This window comes from Solanum lycopersicum, chromosome 1, assembly GCF_036512215.1.
Source record: "Solanum lycopersicum chromosome 1, SLM_r2.1".
Lineage (NCBI taxonomy): Eukaryota > Viridiplantae > Streptophyta > Magnoliopsida > Solanales > Solanaceae > Solanum > Solanum lycopersicum.
In genome coordinates, this window is record NC_090800.1 from 28,532,422 (window position 1) to 28,544,555 (window position 12,134).

Genomic DNA, 12,134 nt, shown 5'->3' on the forward strand with positions numbered 1-12,134 from the left:
TTCGTCATTCACAAAATAATGTGAGGCATTCATGTGTCAAGCCTAGTCACCATATTACATGACCAATTAAAATGGGCATGTAGATTAAGTAGTCCGAAGAACTACTGAAGATCCTTGGGACAATAAGTAAACAATCTAAATGAACCATCATGAATAGTTAGTTAGGAAAGTACAAGCAACACATGTGCAACCACACGTGAAAAACTGGTCAAGAGGGGGACCACCGTAACCGAATTCGGTTAGGGTAGTTAGGGGGGCAAGCGTGAGCAAGGGTCCACCTATGTGGGGACTAACTCTCTATCTAACTAACCTAAAAATCTAACTAACCTAGGACAAACAAAAATAAAATATCTAGTGCACCCGACAACCGAAGACTTAATTGGGTGACACTAACCTAGTAACTAGTTCAAGAGACAACCTAGTACTTATCCTAGGATAGTCCAAAGGGTTACTTTGGTCCGAATGACTTAGGGGTTCTTTAGTAATTACCCTAGGTCCCTTAATTAATTAAATTAACTGTTTAATTAATAAATTAAAAATCATTATAATGGCCAAAATTTTTAGGAATAAATTTTAGATTTGACTAAGTTAAATGTTTTCCTATTTTTAGCCGACCTAGGAGGGGCATTTTAGTAATTAAATAATTTATTTATTTAATTAACTTAATTAGAATAAGTTGAATTACTCAAGATAATTTCCTATGACTTATACTTACGTTCAAACACTAGAAAAGTCACTACGCAAAACAGTGAGAAAGCGAAAGAAAAACAGAAAGTTTATCTCGTTTCTCTTAAGCGATTTCAAGGTATTTTTCAAAGTTTCATGCAAGGTGATATTCGTAGATTCAATTCTATCTAAGGTATGTTTTTATCTCCTGGAATTCTTTCTCGAAGAGGCCTTTCAAACGATTTGAATTCATAAATATCGAAACTAGGCTTGTTCCCAATGATATTGTTGAACATCCATCTCCCGAGTTATCCTTGTTTTTGATTCTATACGAGTATAGGTGTAATCTCAAATAGGTTGTTGGTATGTGGCGCTAACTGATCATTATGCGTAGGTTCTTGATTTTTTAATGACTAATGAGGCCTATATACGTGATTCATATGATTAGGGTAATAGTTATATGAAATAAAGAATGATGTAATGCTTAATTGGGTTCGTGAATGTGAAGTTTGTTAAATGTTAATTATGAAGTTAGCTACTATTAAATATCGACTTACTTATATTGAAGAGATCATTTTAATACATTAATGGGATTAATTAATATGGCTAGTGATAAAATAATGAAAATTGTTCAATGAAAGTTTGATTTATGACAACAAATTGGCTAGCAATCTATTGTCCAAAAAGTTTAATAGAATTGGCTGCTTACTATGTAATTTCATAAAAAATTGGCTAATGATATTCTCATGACCATTGTCTAGCAAAAATTTGGCTTATGACAATATATTGGCTAACAATATTCTAGATTATCATAATATGTGAAAATTAGTCTATGCCAATAAATTGGCTTACAATTTATTTCATAATTATGATACAAAATTTGGTTAATGACTAAGTTATACCAAATTAAGCATGACCAATGTAACTCAATGAATTCATAACTAAGGGTATGCCAATCATTGGGACAAGCTCCAATATATTCTATCCAAATGCACCATGAATATAAGTAAGTACCTTGAACAAAGTTTATGACGTTCCTAAAGAGTGGTATAAAGCTACCAAATGTAATTGACTTAAGAGTAGGAAATCTAACCTCATGGACCGAAAATATCAGGATAGTTCCTCCGTAATACCTTCACTCTGGCAACCTTCTTGTTCCTCAACCGCTTGACCTATCTGTCTAAAATCTGAACAGGTACCTCCTCATAGGACAAGTCTTCATAAACCCCGAAACTTTCGACAGGTAGAATCGATGTTGGATCACCTAGGAACTTCTTTATTTAATATACATGAAAGACTTGATGAAAAAAATCTAGCTCAACATGCAATGCCAACTCATAGGCCACTTCACCCAAACGTTGTAGGATCTCATATAACATACCTCAGATCTACTTGCCCTTCCTGCCAAACGGCATCACCCCCTTCATAGGTGATATCTTCAAATAGACCTAATCACCAGCATCAAACTCTAAAGGTAATTTTTTGTTGTCTGCATAGGACTTCTTCCGACTGTATGCAGTAGCCAACATATCCCAAATAACCTTGACCTTCTATAAGGCCTCATAAATGATCTCTGGAACAAAAATGGATGACTCTTCAACCTCAAACCACCTAACTGGAGACCTACCCTTCTACTATATAGTAGCTCAAACAGTGTCATCCCAATGCTGGAGTTATAACTATTCTTATTAGAGAACTCTATCAAATGGAGATGGTCATCCCAACTACCTCTAAAGTCAATCACACACGCTCTAAACATGTCCTCCAATGTTTGAATGGTATGCTCTGCCTTCCACTCAGTCTGAGGAGGAAGCGAAGTACTAAGATTTACCTCCGTGCCTAAGTTCTTCTGGGAGGATCTGCAAAAACATGAAGTGAATTGAGCTCCTCTATCTGAAATGATAGATAAAGGAATCCCATGCCATCTCAAATCACATTAATAAAGAGCCTCACATAATCCTTGGCTCATATGTGTTATGGAAAGATGTGATCTAGTGGCTTGATACAAATGTTGTTCGACTGCTTTTTGATAAAAATTAGATTAGACATATGCAATGTGTCCTAATAAGCATAGATTACGGTGATGACAAATGAGAAAAGTGAGATAATTCTATGATGCATAGAATATGCAGGGACTATAGAAAATTGAATCACAACTCGAGAAAAGATCATTACCGTATTTTTCCTTATTGATCAACTATTTGATAGACTTGATACAAGGAGAATTATTGCTTTTGGATGGTCATTCACAATCAGATTGCCATTGCGCTAGAGGATCAAGAGAAGACGAACTTCACATGTTTAGGTTTTTATCATAAAATGGAGATTCTCTACAAAAATTAATTGGAGGTTCTTTAATCATAAGTCGTACTATTAGCCTTATTCTTGTTTTGTTTTGCGTATGATTCATATCATTATCGATTGTTATGTTTCACTTATAGACCTAGTTTGCTGTTGTTACTCTTGCTAAATATAGTACAATCCAAATTTCAAATTATAACCCTAGTTAAATAAATCCTCCACCCGATTCCCTTGCTTAGCTTACTGAAACACTAACTCGCCCGATGGATACAAAATCACTTATAAAAAAGTTAACCTCATTTAAACATAGTTTTAAAGAACCCTGCAGATCGTGTATTACTTATTTCTTATAATGTGGTTTTTATAAATCTTGACCCCTGTCAAGGTTGGGTTTTTCTAAACTAAAAATACATTTGAAGAATATAATTTTTCAAAAATTTCTGGTAAGCATTGGTCGAGTAAGTCAAACTATCATGTGAGTGAATTTATATAATTTGGGTAGGTTAAAAAAAATAGGACCAACAATAAAATGACATGCAGAATTTTTATAATTTTGAAGAAATGTTAATTGTTAGTCATGTGATATGCCTAAGCAAAAAATATAAACATAGGGGTATTCTTAAAAAAATAAATGGATGAAGAACGCATTCAGACTTTTTGTGATAATATAGGCGAAATTTTGACATTCTGGAGAAACTAACATTTCTATGAAATATATTGTTAGCCCCTGAGCCTACACCTTAGACTTTGGCAAAAATCGAGAATAATTTTTGATCCACAAGTCAACCTTTGATCTGCCTTACTACGTAGCAAAAGACTCAAGCGATAATTGGTTTAGCACATACATTTATCTCAATGTATACTCAATTGGAATGCCTGAAAATACTTAATTCTAATAACAATAATACATTGCAACACAATCTTTGAAAGAAAGAAAGTACTGAGAAATTCCTTAACTATAACAATCTATGAAGCCTTTAATATTGTGATAGATGTAGGGACAAAACCCACAAAAAATCAAAAATAACATAAAAATAAATGTGAAATCCTCCGGAAAGGAAGGAGGCTCACCAAAGCTATCCAAAGAACAAAGTCTTGCCTATGTTTTTTCCCCAAGCTATATTATTTTGTTGAACCAGCATACTTAGGATATTGATTGTAAAAGTAGAGTAGATATTAAAACGTGATGAAAATAATGAAATTGATACCCCTCAAAATTTGTACTTTTGATATATTTGTGTGATTGATAAGTCATCTGTGTAAGATATATGCATGACATGATATTAATTGATTAGATAACAGGAGGGCCCCACAATGAGTTGGAGAAGTTTTACAACAATCCTACCATATTTTTAAGGCATATTTTTGCATTTACAAGCCAACTTTAGAAATCACGCGACTTTCTTTGTTTTTAGTGTGTAGTAGTCCATGGATGAGGCGCCTCACAGTACCCAACATGTTTTCAAGAAATATTTTTATGAGGGCCTTTGTAATGATTTGATGAAGTGTGGATGAGTCCGTATATTGGACTCATTTAGGGCTACATTTAAATAGAAATAGTGTCATCAAATGCTTAATTTATCTCAATATCTGACTAAAATTTGTGAGTTCCAGGTATTTGAGCGTCTAAGGAAATCATGTAAACTATGTCGAAAATAGAAGCAAAAAGGCTGAGAAAAGTGAAAGAATGCACGCCTGAGCATCACATAGTCCACCTGGCGGATCGCCGATAGACATGGATGCTGCCTTTTATTCCAATGTGCTGAGCCCCGAAGGCAAGGGTCAAATTAGAGAATAAGAAAAATAGTCGGCGCATCGCCAAGTAGTTCCATGAAGCAGTATCCCATCGCTCAACGTACTAAGGCATGATGACGCTTAAGGTTGTACCAGAAGGCGATGAATTATACCAATGGATGAATCGCCATGTCAATTGGCGAATCCCACTAAAGTCGTTGGATGATCCGTTGCAGTGCAAATATGAAAGCTATAAATACTAATAGATCGTAGTTTTTAGGAAATTGGACCATTTTCTGATAATTCTGACTTAGAGACAAACTATATCGTATTTTCTTACTACTTTTTATATTTTACACTCAAGTTTGTAAGGGTTTTAAAGACATGAAAAATAAAAGGTCTTTCCTCCTTCAATTTGGAAGTAGGTCTCCTTGATTCTTCCCTCTTTACTCAAATCATGACCTTATTTCTTATACTCATTTAATTCCAAAATCGTTGAAGGTATAATTTCTATTTCTTGAAATGTTGCTAAAACCCCCATTCTTGAGGTGTGATTTAGCAAATATGAGTTCATATTGTTGTTGGGTTTTTCTTGTTTGTAAGTTAAATGTTGTTTAATGGTCATTTCTTCTAGCGGTTATGATTTAATCAAATGGATTTGTAGTTGCAAATACAAGATATCCATGTGTTTTCAATTTGCTTGAGAGATAAGTCGCTAAACCAAGACCTCTAGATTGATGAGCTAAGGAGTGGGTCAAAATAAGATTCAGTCAGAGGGGGTGAGCCCTAGTTGCATATCCAAATACTCAGCTCAACAGTGAGTGAGTAAGGCGTAGGAAGGTTTTCATGTGTTAAATGAATGTACAAGAGGAACTCATTTTGAAACGGGGTAAGTAGCTCTCGATAGAACATATGTGCATATAAAGCTTAGCCAAGTCACTTTTTTCTACAAATTTTCTATCAAAATCATGAACAAAACAATATAGATTTATCCGTATTGCGGTCAGATCCCAAGAAGTTCCCTCTTTTATTGTTTAGTTTCCTTGTTGATTTGAACTATTTTTGTACTTATGACAAACAACCCATTTGATATTTGAAAATTTTGTGTCGTTCCCCCATGTTTATAATCAAAAATTACATTAGCTACAACTAATTGGAATGAAGTTCTAGTTAGCTACACATTTTTAGTAACGCTCCCTTGGGACATGACCCCAATCCTCAGTTTGGTTACTAGATTATCGACGATTGTAAGTACTTGAATCAAAGGTAGTGTTGTTGGTCATGATAAGCATCAAATTGACGCCGCTTTCAGGGAGTGGTGTCACCTGAAAATGTAGTAAAGTCGAGTTTTCATTCTTAATTAGATTTTTTACTCACTTAATTTTTAATTTTGTATCTATGGGAAAGGCTACATCTATTACCGGACCGATGATTTGGAAAACACGCCTAGGGTATTTTTTCAAGCGTGGAAACTGTATTTGTGTGTGGGAGCAAGAATGTGAATATGAATGAGCATCAAATGGATCGTTGCCTCTCAAAACTACTAAAATATAGAGACAACCTCCTAAGCTTTCAACAATTAGGAAATGAATTCATCCAGGTAATGTGGTCACTTATTCAAACGATATTAGCACCATGCCCATCTCATGGGATGACCAACAAAGCTTTACTTGAATGCTGCTATAGAGGTCTTGGGACCTAAAAGTATCATTGATCAATTCTTCGCAGGTGGTATGCTACACTAGCCTTACGAAGTGGTGGACCAAACCCTTGATAACATGGCAAAAAACCAACAACCAATATCAGAAGAAACAAGAGTGGAGCTCACTCGTAGCCCAAGTAAATGTTCTATCCAAGTGAGTCAAAAAGTATGAAGCACAAGCCAATGAAAAGGGCAACCATTTCATTCTGAAAAAATGTAGAAATGAGAAGAAGCATGGGTGCGAGCAAATAGAAGAAGCTCTCTCAATCATTTAGAGAAGTGTTGAGGCACAAGAAAAAATATTGAAGGAGATGAAAGAAAATATAGAAAGGTCGTATGAAATAACGATCTCAAATGCAATACCAATTCAAAACCAAGACAATCAAACCAACAATTTGATATCACCTCCTCATCCATCATTCGAAAAGTGATTCTTGTTCAGATGTATTTTTGGTTTGGGTCTCAAGGCTTTTGGCTTGACTTTTACCCAATAGACAAAATTTAGAGAAGTGAAGGTTGAAGTTGGATTTTAGTCAACGTTTGAAGTTAAAAAGGTCATTTCAAGTATGATGATTCCACTAGATCTAAATGGTGATACTTGTCAAGTTGAACGTTTGGTTCAGTCCCCAAGACTTTTTGGAAATTTGGGGATTCTTAAGTTTAAGTTGAATTTGGTCAACATCGCCCTAAGGGGATCTTGTTTAGATGTTTTGATGATTTCATTGAGTCTAAAATATCATTTCCAATCTAGAAGCACAATTGTTTTTTTTTGGAGGGTATGGATGAGTTTTGGGTGAGTTTCTAAGCTTTTTGGGTGCTTTGGCGTTGTTTCAACAATTTGTGTCTATAAAAAGGGTAGTTGTTAGTTTTACATGGTTTACATGGTTTGAATCAGCACTCAAATTTTTCATTGTTAGCCTACATTTGTGACATTAGGTTTTGTCAAGTTATAGATTGTTAAGGTGAGAAATGATTGATCGTGTCGATTAATCAACATTTGGAAGGACTTGTGCATGCCTTGAGTTACAAAATTTATTACTTTTGATTGCTAAAGATCCTAATGACGTATTGCACTTGGAGTTTACGGTTTATAGTATGCGGTAAAATGTCAAAGGATAGTATTGGTAAATCAGTTAGAGAAAGGAACAATAATCTTGTATATTAAATAGTTCAAAGTTTTTGGAATTGTGTCACATGTACAATTTAAGAAGTATGAAGAAATAAAAGATCACATATAGAAATTAAGTTCAATCTTGAAGGTTGTATGTATTTTCGCCATGGAGTTTAGATATACCTATGCAATGTAGACCGGTGCAGCACAGACTTGTGAAGGATTTATCAGCGACATTCTTGAAGATTTAGTTTTGGTTACGCTGAAAAAAATGATGTATGGGAGATCCAGTGTTTTCATATTTGGTTGGATTTTTCAAATTATGGTAGGTGATTTATGTGTGAATTATAGAAAGGAATTATAGTTCAACATATTAAGGAACTTGAGCTGGATTGATACTACCTGGTTGATGGAACTACGTAAACTATTATGATGAGTTAAAGACACTTAGTGGTCAAAAAAGGTTATGTTCTTATAGTATACAAAATCTTGGTTGATGAACGGCTTATCTTCAATTTGGAATGAGAAGGAAATTGTTTGAATGGTGGTTGAGGCAAGGCATGTGTAGGTTTTCATGTAGTCGATATCTGTTTCTATTTCAATGGATTTTTGCTTGATGGAAAAGTACTATTAGATTTGGAACTAGTACAATCAGCGTCGGGTAGGACCATTTTCTGAGATGGAATGCTTATAAGGCTTGGGAAGGATAGACATACTTCTTTTGAAAAAAAACGAATAAAAATTCAGAGTTACGGGGTGTGGTAATGTGTTTTCAAAGGAATTTTTGTACTATTGATGGTTTTGGAAGCATAATCATAGGATCAAAAAGGTTGTCATATTTCGTTGGAATTAGATTTTTTTAATTTTAGATTGAATTATGGAGAATATATTAGATTTCATGATTTGTGTTGGTGATCAAATCGGATATCTTATGCATGTAGAGAGAAGATAAATAGGTGGAATTAGATAAATGAAGTAGGTTTAATTGTGGATAACGGAGAGGAGAGTATTCCGACTAAGACAAAGGAGAATATTGGGCACTTCGGGTATACTAATAGCAATGCCTTCAACTAGACCAAATATCACCATTGAGACCTACCATTTGGCAAGTTAGGATATTTGGGTGAGTTTGTAAGCTTTTTGGGTGTTTTGGTTATGATCGAATATCATTCTATACCTTCTGAAATTTTAAGCATGAGTTATAGGAATGATCTGCAAAGATTGGTGCATTTTCACTAACCCGAGTTTAGATTTTATGGGGATGTATAAAATAAATTCTTACCAAGCAAAAATGATATTTGACTGGAAGTACGAGCACATAATTATGTTTCGATTAGAAATAAAACGTTTGTATTATTAATTAAGACATTTACGAAAAAGAATAGGGTCACTTCGCTACAGTATGAGGAACTTACACCTCTTTTAGTTAAAATTTAAGTTGTTGGTGCGCAAATATACATGTATTTTAATTTCAAACTCTGTTCATTTGGTAATTTGAGCATATTGGGTTTTCTAGTGCTCTGAATGGAGTAATTCCTGCGGCACCCTTTTCAATTTAATATGGTGGTTAGTATCCAACTATTAATCTTACTTTTTTCAAGATTTCATCTGATTTTCTTTCCTTATCCGTGTATTTCTTGGGGAAATTTGTTTTTTTATCAATTTCGACTCAGTATTTGATGAAAAATGTATATATAGGATGTTTATAATATAGGCATAAACTGATTTTCCATTAACTCGTTAATTATTTTTATCATATTAACCACGTATAAACTTCAGAATTTGGATTTTTCTACATAAAGTTAGAGTTTGATAATTTGAGAATTTCAATGTCGATTTAACTCCGTCTTTGATGAAGATCATAATTGAAATTTCCTAAGCTTGGGTAAGATATGTTTTAAAAATATTTTAGATTTAAGTCGGAGTTTCAGATTCGAGTTTTGGGTGTTTTCTCATAAACCTGTGTTCTAAATAATTAGAGTTTTAAGCATGATTTCAACTCAGTGTTCAATATGGCTTTCACTAATGAGTTCTAAAATCTTTAGATATTATGATTTCTTTAAAAATTATGCATTTGACCCTAGCAGCCAAGATTGTGTTTTGGGGTCATTACAGACTAGGTTTTTAAAATCATCATTATATGTGTTGTTCATATTTTTTTACGGGTATTATATATTTCATTAGTTGGTGTGGATTATGTGGCTCTACATGAAGGAAATCTCAAGTGCAGAGGTGATTGATTGTTTCTTCGAGACAAGTAGACTTCTTGACCCTTTGTTTAGTATATAGAATCTTGTATCCCTTACTTTATATGTTCGGTAGTTATCGAAAGTGGTGAAGATATTTGTTGTAACATATTTATATTGAATGATTCTAACAATGAATATTGAGAAATAAAGGGCAACTTGACGGTATAATGATGTGTGATGTGTTGTGGGTGATTTGAAAAACTATTGATTCATTATTGATGATGTATCATGATTGTGTCGATATGGATTGTGTTGATATGGAAATTGCATCTTCTCATTTTTCTGTGAACATGCCTATTTCAATTGTTCCAAAAGAGTATGTTGAGACTTATTCTGATAATTATGTCGCGGGAATAATTTAATCCTCCAACTACTTTGGCCAACACTAAATATTTGCATGCAATAAACACCTTCCTTTTAGCTTGTGTATCACCATTCCATAGAAACCTTTTACACCTTGTTTCTATTTTTTCTGTAATTGCTTAAGTAGCAAAACAATTTGTGTCCAGAAAGATATCATAGATGTTAGTACTGTTGGGACCGAAAATAAGCAGATGTAAATGCGGAAGCTTGCAAAGCAAACCTCAAAAGATCACGAGTAAGAAAACAACATGAAATATACCAAAAGACACAAAGATTTAACGTGGTTCGGTCTAATGACCTACGTACACAAAGGAGATGAGCAATCCACTATAAATATGAGAGTAAAAAATATAGAGACAAACAAACTCAACCAATTCAATCGGAATACATGGGAGGTTCACACAACTGATAACGTATCATGCTTGTGGCCCACCAATTCTCCCTCTAACCAAAACTCTCGAAGCTCTTTAAAACTACATTGTGAATGCTGATTAAGTTAGAAGGAACATGCCTCTATTTATAGAATCCTAAACCTTTTCCTACCAAAAAAAATTAGTCAATCCAAAACCTTTTCCTAAAAGGAAAACCTATTTATGGTAAGAAATTTAGGTCAAATAAAACCCAACAAATCTCCCCATTGGCCTGAATTTCTAACAAAATAAATTTGTCCACCTTCTTTGCTTAATCTTCAACAACTTGCTTCTCCTCTCCATAATCTCCTTCGCAAAATTTATGTCTCAAAACAAAGAACCTCTCTGAAACAATTTCTCTAACAAAATCTTCATTACTGTCAAAATGGTTGCAGCTAGAACTACACTCGCCAAGATGAATACTTGTTTCTAACCTGGTTCAATCATCGATTATCGAACCACAAAACCAGACTCCATCATTGAACCTGGCTCTGATACCACTTGTTGGGATCGAAAATAAGCAGCTGTAAATGCGGAAGCTAGCAAAGCGAACCTCAAAAGACCACGAGTAAGAAGACAACGAGAAATATGTTACTCTTACAATAACTTGTATTTATGAAGTTAATGAACAGAAACAGAAAAAGATGAAGCAGGAAAAATTTAAAATACAAGAATTAATCCGAGTCCACAGAAACTACTGTGTGTCCTTAAGAAATTTAATACCCTCACTGTACCCAAGGTTATGGATTAATTTCTCTCGAGATAAAACGGATTAAACCTGTTAAAGAAATAGCGGTACCTCAAACTTCTTTAACTTCAACGAACTGAAGAACAGCAACAAGTCACACAGACTCAGTCGATCGACACTTTGATTTTATTTTGAGATAAAAAAAATAAATGCAGAGAAAGAAAAATTTTCAGTGATTAAAAAATCAAAAATTGACTTCCTTTTATAGCCATTTTAAGCAAGGAACATGTCTGTTCAGTGAAATTTGTTCAGACCCATTTTATCCAGCAAGTTGTGTCTTTTGGAAAAAATAACAACTTTTTCGAAAAATTGTGTCTGTTAGGAAAATAACTACTTTTTGGAAAGTAACGACTTTTCGGAATGTTACTGTTTCCCGCAAATTTATAAGAGATAATATTAACAGGATTTATTTGATTTAACAAAAATTGATTAAATAAATTGTGTCCAAAAAATTTATCAATCAATCACATCATTTGCCAAATCCAAATACAAATCCAAAGAAATGACTTTTCATTTGCACTTTGCAAATGACTTTTCATTTTCTCTCCAAAGTACTTCCCTCACTTTTGATATTCTCTCTTTTCTTTTCCCATTCACACTTGCTAAAACCCAACAAAATATACAAAAGACACAAAGATTTAACGTGATTCGGTCTATCGACCTACGTCCACAAAGGAGATGAGCAATCCACTATAAATATGAGAGTACAAAATACCGAGAGAAACAACCTCAACCAATTACCTTGGAATACATGGGAGGTTCACACAAGTGATAGCGTATCATGCTTGTGACCCACAAATTCTCCCTCTAACTAAAACTCTCAAAGACCTTTAAGACTACATTGTGAATG